Below are 12161 nucleotides of genomic sequence, written 5' to 3' on the forward strand. Positions count from 1 at the left end.
TAGTGGTACAGAAAACTTAAATCTCTGAGAACTAAAAATTCAATCTTAAAAACTGAACTTTTGGAACTGATGCTGTACGAAGGCTAAGCTTCGAAACTTCGAGAGTCACAGTTTGAGACACTTAAGGTACAAGTTGGGAAACTGACAATAATTCTGCGATATATCTTGTTTATATTCTATAAAAAGTAATTATATACTTGAGTACAAGAGAGGCTGAATCGTTAATTGGCTTAGTCTGTTCCTTCCTTTTGGCAATTTAATGACCACTTTTGAAAATGACTGATCATTTCGAACATTTATATGCAATGTATTCACGTGCAATTGATCTTGTACATATTTCTTTAATGAGTAATATCGAAGATAAAAATAGCGTTTCAATTTTCTTGTCAAGTGCATTCTCCGAATTACCTCTCATTCGTAACTAACGTGCATACATTTAGATACTAATTTAGATGTTTCAAGCTTTCGAGTATAAATGATCAAGCATTAAACAAAAGCGATAAGGCTGTAGAATTTATGATTTGAATTACAGCTGGAGTTTCTGAAAAGTCAAACTCGAGGCTTGTTTTAACAACGTTACTTATTCGTTCGATTTCGACTCAGAATTCCGCTCGAAGCTGAGTAATCACGAGTGTTCGCGAAAAACACGCGATTTTCACGAGGTTTCGCGTAGGAACGTTAACCGTTATTAATGTCTTGGCAAACAGAGATCACTCGTGTAGGAATCTGAGATTAGCTTCGTGGCTTTCACTGCGACTTAGTCATGGTTTCTCATAGGAGTATTACTAGTAGTAGCACATAACGAGTTTATAAGCCCTTCCTTACGTAATCGAATTCTTATCGATTCCTTCTTCTTCGATTTTAAATGCTTAAACGCTACAAACACGTTACACGAACCGTAATTTCATAGTGAATGAAATGGAGCACCCAGTCGCTTGAGTCTCCGAGGTAATCGTCGAATGATCGTTTTTTTTCTTCAACTTTTTTTTCTGTAAGTTACGAACGACTGTTTCTTGTCGTGCTTATATACGAAAGTATTCGCAATTCCTATCGAAAATGTCATCGATCCACAATGTGGTTTAATACGAAGGATATTTAAAGCGGATAAATGAATCAGTGGATTGGATGGACGGAAAGAGAGAGCAGAACCTAATTGGAGACACAAGTCTTGATTGCAACTGGTTTTTCGCGAGGATCGGCGCGAAAGCCGGAATGCAGGGACAGATATGATAACATTGAATGACACGCATTGCACCTGTTCATATGATTACATATTCACTTGCTTTTCGTGTCGCGGATGTGTGCAATACACAGACGACAGTTTCTCTCACGGCCACGAAATGCGAAAAGAAGGTCATCCCGATCTTAGGACGTCGGATGACTGTTCTCAGTTCGCGTGATGATTTTGGTAGATTATTAGGGAAAAAGGAATAAGAAAGTTATATTCCGACGTTAATTTTTATTAAGAAAAAAATGTTATGTTCCGATATTAATCTCTACGAACAAGAACTATTGTACTGTAACATTAATTTTTATGGACAAAAAATGTTACATTTCGATGGTAATTTCTATGAATTCTTTTCTTCTACAGCCTAACTCCGTTTACTTGAACTCTAATGGATGGAAATTGTACTTAATGCCCGATTAACTAAACTTCTGCTGGTTGAACTCATCGTAAATTATGTGAACGAAAAATGAAAGACTCTGATGAAAATTCATGAGCTTCTATTACATGAATTCCAATTATATAAACTATTTGTCCCCTGACAAGTTCATATAAATGGAGTTTTGCATTAATTGACAAAACTATATATACGTGAATATTAGATTTCTAAGTTATTCGTGGAAAAAGAAATTATAATATTCCCGTTAGTTAGGTGATATATTACGCTTAACCGAGATAATCGAGGGCAATCGACACATTAAGCGGTATCGATGAAACCGATCGTTCGACATTATAAAACAAATTAACCTTTCTCCGTGCCGCTATTCCTCACTGGCGAATAATAAATATTCCTAGGCGAGGCACGCGGCATTCGTTACAGTTATCTAACAACATCTCTTCGCAACCTTGCCTCATTACTTACGCTTCCTAGTCCGGGTGGTGCGTAAATCTCCGGATTCCAAAGGATTTCACTTGCCCACGTTTCCGTCAAACGCTTCCCTAATGTCGATTTGCGTAAGTTTGAAATTATACAAATCGTTTGCGTAACCAGGATAGAAAAAAGACGTCTTCTACGAATTTTGTTCCTGAATAAAAACCCGAATCGCACCTGCGAATTGATTTTGCATAAACGACTCGAAGAAAGTTATAGCTAACCTTTCTAACAATGTTTACGCGAATTCATATTTTTATGAATGTCATATATGTATAGTATATGCATAATATATAACTAGAAGTGAGGCTAGAAGTGAGAAGCTAGAAGTAGAGGCTTTTTTTCTTTTACTAAACATTATAACGAGCATTATGTATACTTTGAATATTTTACGCTTTAGTGTACTCGTGTTTCAACGAGTTGAAAATGATCGAGAAAATGCAATGGGATTAAATTTCTTATAAATGGAAGAGCGATTTGTATTGACTTTAATCTGTCAAATTTTATGACGAGTCTTTCGCGAATGTACATTGCGACGTTAATATTATATACGGGTCGTGAACGTAGTTCTTAAGTAGCCCGTTTCGAGTCAGAAGGTACACTGATTGACATAATATCTTCGTACGGATAATGGAGTACGACGTGAGGAGAATCTCATTTAAGCGCTTCACGTAATCTGTCCCTGATCTATCTTCCGGTTAACCGTCTACTCAATTTACTCGGTTCACGTTAATTTTTCAGATCACGAAAATTACTTAAATTACTCGAATTAATTTATTCTCAAACGAAGAAACAAAAAAATTCTCCAAGAAACGAGTAATTATTATGATACGTGTAAGTTATATGCTACGTGAACCACGTTTTTATAAGAAATAGATCTTCACATATTTGAATAGTATTATCTTGTCTATGCAAAATGTAAGAGATAAATATCGTAATGTTTAAAAAAAAAAAAATTGAGGATTGTGTTAGATTTACATATCACATCGTATGCCGGAAATTATGACGCCCTGATGGCATAGCAGATTCTCTTAAAATGGTTATTTTCCTCTAAGTCTGAGGAAAACATATTTATGTAGAGGATTAAAACAGTTTCACAGGTGATCATGTAATCGTCTGATTCAGATATGCTCGTAAAAAACTGACTGCGTGATTAAATCAGTACTAATGGCTAGTACAGATCGATCTATTCTACTTCAGTTTCAAGCGCAGTTCACTTCTACTCGGTGTTCGTAATAATCTACATTCAATAAATATCTTGCAACTACATATAATACATTTTGAGACTCGTTTCAAAATTTACCAATATAATTATGATAATCGGCTTCCATTACAACTAATAAAATTCATAAATGCATCGCATAACGCACATAATAAATTCACAAAATATGTCTACAGTGCTTGTTTGAATGCTTCCATGAGCACATAAGTACATAAACGAAAGATTACAGCAACCAGTAGTCGCTGTACCAGACTGTTCCTCGTCTACCGTCTTTGATTCCACGCCTGGGTCTGTCCTCACGCTACGATAAACGTGATTTGTGCGCGGGAGAGGATTCTCGTCGACCTCCTTATCTTTGTCGACGATAAGCGGAACAAACGACAAGACATGTTCCTCGTGCCTTCGTAGATAATACCATAACGCATATAATTATAACGTGGAGTTCCGGGTCGCGACGGTGAGTAACCAGTACTTCTGTATCTGGCGAGATAATAAATCGGCGTGAAGGAGCGTGCGTGCACCAGGACGTTGGTACTGCATCGCGCAGTCGGTGGCTATCGTCTCGTGCAGCGTGACGCATCGCGGAATAAATGAAAACGTAATTCGTCGACGAGTAATGAAAAAAACGACTTCGTCCAGAGGTGAGCGATTAACTCGAGCCAACAAACCAACCAGGGTACACAAGAAAAAACGCGATTCCATCTCACGTTGCTCGTCCTTTTTTGTCGCCCTTTTATTGAACGCGATATTTCAAACGCTCGATGTTCGCGCGATCGTCTTAAGTAATCGGACATAATACATCAGATTGCAGAGCTGCAGAAAAGAGAACGGCTGGAGATCGAATTCTCCAAGCCACAACTCGTGGTTTATTATGCGGATGCACTGGCCTTGCCATTTTTCAGAATCCATTTTTACGTCGCGTTAATGGGTTTCGGCTATTGCGGATGTTAATTGAGCTGTCGTCATTGTTACGACAGGGGGGATTTTTCAAGAGATCGTTTGCGTAGATAATCTTATTTGTGTTACGCGATAATCCGACAGTTATAATAACATGATTTTTCTTTCTTAATTTATCGTGATTCTTTGACAAAGAGGCAGCGGGTCCTGAGGGAAGACTGTCCAATTTTAAAGAACTACGTGCCTATATGTTATTTCGTTTTAATTACTGACGAGTACACGAACCCTCCTGGGACAGGTTGCTCGAATTACTTATGACTCATAGCTATCATAATTTTTACGCTTGTACTATACGTGTGGCAGCGTATTGTTGTTGGGTTTCAGGGGCCGTTATATTTTATTTTGCCCTTGTTATCCAGAATTTCTTTTCAGGATGCTTCAACTTCAAGATATTGCTTTACTTGTTTCAACTGTTTATTGTCAATTCCATTGCGTTCAGTCCAAAAGTATCTTGTCTAAAACTTCACAATATAATCGAAGTATAATCGAATACAACTTCCCATAAGACTATAAAAGCTAATTCTACGAGGCGTCCAAAGAGCGCTTGATATTACTTCAAATACGTATTTCTTGTATTAACAACCTTGACTGTTCCTGAACCACCCAAGTACTTCCTCCCATCTCTTAAGTTAAAATTCAATCAACACTTTGTACTCCATAAAACATTTTGCACACAAAAAAAGAACTACTCAAAGAATACCGGTGGCAAGCCTAATTAAAAATTAATTGTAGCACAATAATTCAGCTTGCCATCCCGGGGCGACTGTGCGTAACCTTGCGAATTGAATATCCGGTCGGATGCAGGAGTCGTTCGCGGGAGGGTGAGTGGATGGCGAAAAAGGAGAAGAAAGGCACGAGCCGAACGGAAAGGAACGAGGAGAAAAAAAGGAGGAAAACCATACACAACGCTTGCGTGGCTTATCGTTCCCCTGGACAGGTTTGCTCGTATGTCTGTATATAAACGTGGCGCGCATATAAATTCGTTGTACCTATCTCCGTTTCCTTCTATGCGAATCAAGGGAATCAAAGTTTCATTTGGAAGACAGAGAAAACGCGAACTCACGGTGGACGTAGACACGGTCACTAACACCCGCGTTGCAATTAGACATTTTTCTCGTATCCAGACGATGGTAGTCGCCCGCCAGGGGAAGCCAAAGCAAAACACAAAGAAGAGAAACGCTCGAGAAGCTGCAGCTCCGGGATACGCGTCCTCTTGGAGGGGGATTCAGGGTTACAGGTGAAACGAGCAGGATAGCCGCGCAGCCTGACCTTGTCAATGGACTGCAGAAATTGCTTTAACGCGAAAAGAAGTTCGAGATTGCCCCGGGTTAGATAATGGTCGTTCTTCGTCGTATCGCGAATGCAGCGGTGTGATGACGTAGTAAAAGGACCTCCAACGTTCTGGAGAGCGGTTGGTTATCTTAATTGCTTGTAGGAAGGATGCAGCTGATTGCTTGTGACACTGGGTGGGAATTCCAGTCGGAATCGTTTTAATTTAATTAATTGGGCTGTTGACAGGTTTTCGGGTATTTCTTTGTGGTCGTCCTTCTGCTGGTAGAAATATTTTCTACTAAATATACAGTTGGAAGCAATGATACTTCGAAGGTATAAAGTGTTGTTTGCGTTAACTATTATAATTTTTTTATAGATATGGTAGAACTTCAGTTATTGAGAAGAAAGTTTAGTTGATAATCAACTAACCTTTACGTTGTTGAACACGTCGTCTTCATAACAGACGGATAGATTTATAACTGCTATAACGATACACGGATAATTATTTATAGTCTTCATATGTGCATCTATCATATTAATTAACAGATAAATAATTGCAAAAAAAATTAAAATTATCAAAAATTCTTTAAATACCTTAAATCTTCCAACACGCCGTTACTTTTATCGACATCCAAATTCCTGCTGACTGACTCGATCGATCTGAACAGGGGCTCTTATTGTACAAAGAAAAAACCACGAGTATTTACAATTAATGAATGAGCAGTGAATTCCGATAGGAGCAAAGCGACTCCAACAGAAACATAATAATACAAATTACTTGTCCCTTAATAAGACCACCTTCCATACACGACAGAATATTTCATTTGAAAAGTTAATTGGTTTCAGTTAGTTTCATTCGATCGCCTTAAATGAAAACTATTACCACTAAAGAAAATTAAACGTTCAATTTATACAAGACCCCGGAATTCTTTAGCCGGTCGAGTAGTCGAGGAATGAAGCCATTTCAGCAGCCACCAATTATCTCCGGTAGCAAATTTACGAAGGGCCGTGCTCCGCTCGCGAGGTACTTCTTCTCTTGACGATACACGCCATAAGGAAAGCAACGCGACGACGTTTATCACCAGCCTTGGCAGGCTCGAGGCATTTTACCGACCCTATAAAACCAGCCTTAATAAAAGTGCTCACGTGTACACAACTGGGATTAGCCTGTCGGTAAAGGCGTGTAAAGCCTCTCGAATGGGAATTAAACACGCGCAAACTGAATTGTCCTCATTCCGGAAATCGAACAAATCTTGACCACCGAACATATATATATATGTGTGTGTGTGTGTGGGGGGGGGGGGGGTATTGTACGTGACAGGATTACCTGTGTCGCCAGAACGGCGTTGATGCGTATCTCTGGAAGGCGGCTGGGATGAAAGGGTAAAAGAGCATTCTTTTTGCAACTGACAAGGCCGTGAATTTCGCGGTTTCCGCCGTGAACGCGAAGGTCGCCGCGGAATCGTTTGAGCACGATCGTCCGAGAGGAAACGCCGGCCCCGTTTAGAACGCCACCAGATAAAAGAAGTCTCGTGAGCGGAGTTCCAGATTTTCTCACACAGTTCTGCCGGAACTGACCGCACCTTGCGTGTCGAAATGAGTTATTTGTTGCACTAGTATCGGGAGAAATGACGGCCAAAAGTGTTAGGAATCCAATGATACGGACCGCTTTTTATACAGTGAATTAAGAACCACAATGCTTGACTAAATTATTTCATTTTCATTGATCATTCATTCTGCGTGTACATATTAGTCACTTATTAATCATGTCGTGTATGTATCTTTTTATAGATACTTCAAAAGTGATTGAGGCTTTTTCTGACAATGAGCCTGTAAATTAATTACTTTGTATTCTTTTTGTAAATCATTAATAACTTTAGCAGCTTGCTAATGATGTCGCGCCTATATATTAATATAGAAATTCATTGATGAATCTTTTCGTGTCTACATTAATAACCTACTAATGATGTGTTTTCATGTATCTTTTGTGTATAAAGAGCAGTATTATTAAGAAATATTAATTCATCAACAGAGAGGATATCTTACATCGTAGAATACAAATGATTCTAAAACGAAAACGTTATACAATAGAAACTATATGAACGTTGCTCTGCTATGTTACTAAAAAGTCATCAAGACTATCTACAATAATTAATTCGATCTGTATTTTTCTTCCCATCTATTTAAGCTACAAAAATATTTCACTAACTGTCATCAGTCGGGATCTTATTTAATTACTTATTAAGAGATACATGTATTGTAATTTTCTATAAAATCCCAAGTATATCTCTGAATCATTAAGCTGAGATAACATACAAATACCTGACATATTTGTTTCTTTTGCATACTTCATCAAATTCCACGAACTGATAGGGTCAGTAACAGCCCATTAACGTAACGCCATTACATATATATTGTAAAATCTACATTCACTTTAAAGTTCAATAAGACAAAAGAATTATATATAGTCTGATACCTCGAACCAAACCGAAACCAAAGACTTCTACTGTGTAACCACACCTCAGTCAAAAACCAATAACGCGTATCATAAAACCAGCCTGATGCCAAAGTACACGCTTAACAGAGCAAAAAAAACGATGTTGCCAGTGACAAGGGGAACGGATCAGAAAAGAGGAGAAACGCTTCTATGCGCCGTCTAAAATGTTCTTTCAGTTTACCACGTTGAATAGCAGGTTCTCGCGAAGTACAAGCCACGTTTTTGACGAATTATACGACCAGAGAATGAGAAATAAGAATCCGCGGGCGGATTTGCGATGCGACGACCACCATCACCACCAGGGTCAAAGAACTCGCGAGTGAATCTTGAAAAAGAGCCGGCTCCCTTTCAAGAGCAGTTCGTTTAGCGTTCAGGCCAACGCACCGACGGCGCTTGTTTCGGTTCTACTTGCTGCTTTTCTTTTTCTCGGCACTGAAACCCGTCATAGGAATTTTTGCATCGCGACACGCGAGTCGAACAGAGTCGTTGATGTCTTATGTCGGAATTGAAAAGGTTGAAGCAGGTTCGTTGACCTGTTGCGAAGATCTGAATAATGCAACCATACGAATTGAATGACGGGGTTCGAATATCTTTAAAGTACCGTACGTTGGTGTTGTTAAGTGTTTGTTGTAACTGTAGATTTTTGCTTTTTTTTCCTTATTATAATGTCATGAAAATTAGCATAGTGATATTATAAGCAGGCTGCAGATTATTATGTAAATTCGTATTTATCGAAGGGATTCTATGCTTAGGAATATTTATATTTTCACTAACACGACGGTACAATTGTACGCTATACAATTATGGAATATAAATGACACAAACACTGTATGAACCGTTGTATCCAAAGAAAAACTACCTATATACATTCTGCGCACGTTTGCATTATAAATTTCACGTAAATGCGACAGACGTTCTCATTCTACTCGCAAAAAAATTCACACTTATATTACTTCACCATAGAATATCAGACTTTGTGAATGATTACTCTATCGAGTGAACAGTAAATGTTCCTTCCATCTGATTTCGTCACGAGAAACGTAGACTTATATTTAGGAATTACTGAATCCATTTCTGAGAAATCGACAATAGGAATTGAAATGAAGATACTCTAGCACGAAACAAACATGATCGCGCGTTGCAGAAGTTCGAAGCATACGTGGTACATTCGAACAACAATAGCAGGAGCATTTGGATGTCACGAGCAGTGCCTTGTTATGTTGGCGATGGGACGTGTGTGGAATTTGTAGAACAACATCGGCCCTGTTACATTATGTCTTCCTTTCTCTCTCTTAATCTTTGACAGGCGATGAAAAGAGAATCGCAATCGGCACGATTCTTCTCTCGCGAGGATTAGTTGCTTCATTTCAATGAATGGTTCGATTGCATTCCTCTGTTTCCAAAGGAAGATGAATTTCCTTTGCCGAGGTAGCTGGGTCGGTATTATGGGTGCCTATTGTGAAACTTGTATAATATTACGTCTCAAGTTGTTGCTTCTAGAACTATCAGTCCAATAGTTCGATTGTACCTTGGCATCTTATACAGGAGTCACAATAATTAGAATGTTGTAATGAAAATGAATGTAATTCTCTTCTAACAAAAATTAACCTCAATTCTGTCTTTATTTTGACATCTGAAAAACTGTCATCTCCATATTTAACGCTACTTTCACAACAACAAAATAAGTAGCAAGCAATAAAAACATTCTATAGTCCAATCTTTTTAGCGATATCTCAATATTAATTTTACTTTCCTTATATTTAAACTCTATTTTCAAATGACAGCAAAAATTCTACATTCCAATTTTTCTAACAAGAAAACAAGGACTAAACGGATCTCGAAAATACCGTCCTACCAGCACCTTTACCATATCTACGGTTGATTAAAAATAAAGGCAACTAACTCTCAGGCAACTAAACGCTTAATATCGCGCAACTGTCTTACTCTCAACTATAGCCTATCCAAATTACGTTGCAAAGCTCCGAATCGCAACCTCGGAATCAATCAAAATCTCACGTGCAATTAATCCAGCGCTATCAACCTACCACCAATCTACCAACCAACCTAGCGTACGATATAAAACGCACACAGGCACACACGTACACGTCTATCGAAACAACCGAATCATCAAAGAAAGGGGCAGTTGCAAAACCTCGCGTATGATCCTCTAATTAGAGATCCCAGCGCAATCGATCGCTGTTCGCTAGACCGCTGACCGCGTTATGCCACCGTGACTGGCAATTTATTTTCAGCCGCGTCGTTTCTCCTTTTTTAATTTGGTTCGTTAAGAAGCCGCGTTTGCACCGCCGCAAAGGGAAGCTTCGCCGTGGTGTACGTACATGGTGCATCGACGTTTCGTCCCACGTACGTGCAGCCACGCACTTTAGAGTGTCGTGAGGGATGACTCACGTGAGAAGGCGCGTTTTTATCGCGCGACACGCGCACAAACCGATGAGACACCGTCCCGCGGCGTCACGGTGATCGATGGTTGGAGGACGCTTGATTTTTGCGCTCCTACCGACCCTCGATTATTCAATGGCTGGAATTCCGCTCGCGGACTCCGGTTTATTAATATCGATGAAGATCTCGACCAACGGCGAACATCGTTCTTGCCATTTTAATCCTTCTTACTCGCGTAACACGAGTGAGTCCTTGCTTTCGTGAATTATTAGGTTGCTCGGAAAGTTCACACAACTGTCAACGTATTGCGTTGTGTATATAGCAAGATCAACAGGCGATTATTCATGATAAACTTCTGGTAAAATGCTTGCTTAATTAAATCTCTGTTCTGTTAAAAACAAGATTGAATCGGAAGAAGTACTGCTGATCTTAGTTGGATATTACGTGCTATAATTAAGGAGAGAAATTCCAGATCGATTAAAAGGATGTTTTTAAATGAATCGATGTCAGGTTAATTAATGAAAATCAGGTAATCAAAGCTGAATTATAATTGGAATGTTCAATTCCATCCACATGAAATATCGTCGTATTAGCAGCAACACAAATTTCTTCGTAATAAGAAATTTTAATACTTTAGATATGTACAGAAAGTAATATGTGGTTCATAAAATTTTTTGTCGTACAATTAAAAACAACAAATTTTTTATACAAACAATTTTTCATAAAATTCACTTACTGATAGTGTTGACCACTTTGAACATAGAATTTCATTCCATGCCGTTTTAGCTATTACGTTCAATTATTGTCATTGCTATTAAACTTTCCACGTCGCTCGTAATATCGCTCATTCTATTAATCAAGTATTATGAAACACACAAGGATACGTTAGCTTAAAATATATTGACAATCGTGATAATTACTTTAACTCAATAAAAGATTGCGTGCGAAATGTCCGTGCGAATCGCGCATCCCGACTTCCCGCGATCCCTGAACGCGGAAGAAAAACGATACTTCAACAATTTCACGCTGGAACATCATGTAATAATACGGTGCAACGACACCGGTAGAATTAGGTATAATAAGCTTCCGTCAGGATCAACGAGCGCCCTGACGAAGCGTATTCCGACGACTCACGCGCATACTTTCCTCCAGCTTATACAGGGTAGTTCGTAACTGGTAGTACAATTTGATACGGGGCGATTCAACAAGAAAAAATAAGGCGAAAATATAGAATAAAATTTTTCCATACGGCGCTTCGAACAAAAGTAAATAATCGATCGGAGTTAAACTACATGTAAAAATAAATAAAAAATGTGGAATGATCACAAGATGCCTTGTTTTCGAGAAAAATAAGAAAATTTATCGTGCATCATGTATATATCCAGAGCATTATCAGACCAGTTCTTAGCTAAACATGTTAAAACATTGTTTGCTTGAAAATGAGGTCTTACACGGAAAAATGTTACTTTATTTTTTTTACTTATTTTCACATATATAATAGCCTCCTGCTGATCGTTTACTCAGACCTAACCGGTAGCCAAGTTTAACTGTACTTGATAAATTTTCAAACTCGATTTTCTCAGAATCGAAGCGTCATACAAAAAGATGTTATTCCATATTTTCGACTTATTTTCTCACATAGAATCATCCTGTATCGAACTGTATCGTCAATTACGGACCAACCTGTATGTAACCATCGTAAAGCAACAGGTGATCT

General features: G+C 38.5%; 1 protein-coding gene across 1 annotated transcript in view; it reads right to left on the reverse strand.

Annotated features, from left to right (window-relative positions):
* Positions 1-12161, reverse strand: part of LOC117214160 (nuclear migration protein nudC) — a 103087-nt gene that overhangs the window by 56691 nt on the left and 34235 nt on the right. The window lies entirely within an intron of this gene.

Source organism: Bombus bifarius, unplaced genomic scaffold, assembly GCF_011952205.1.
Source record: "Bombus bifarius isolate JDL3187 unplaced genomic scaffold, Bbif_JDL3187 scf7180000009200, whole genome shotgun sequence".
NCBI classification, from domain to species: Eukaryota; Metazoa; Arthropoda; class Insecta; order Hymenoptera; family Apidae; genus Bombus; species Bombus bifarius.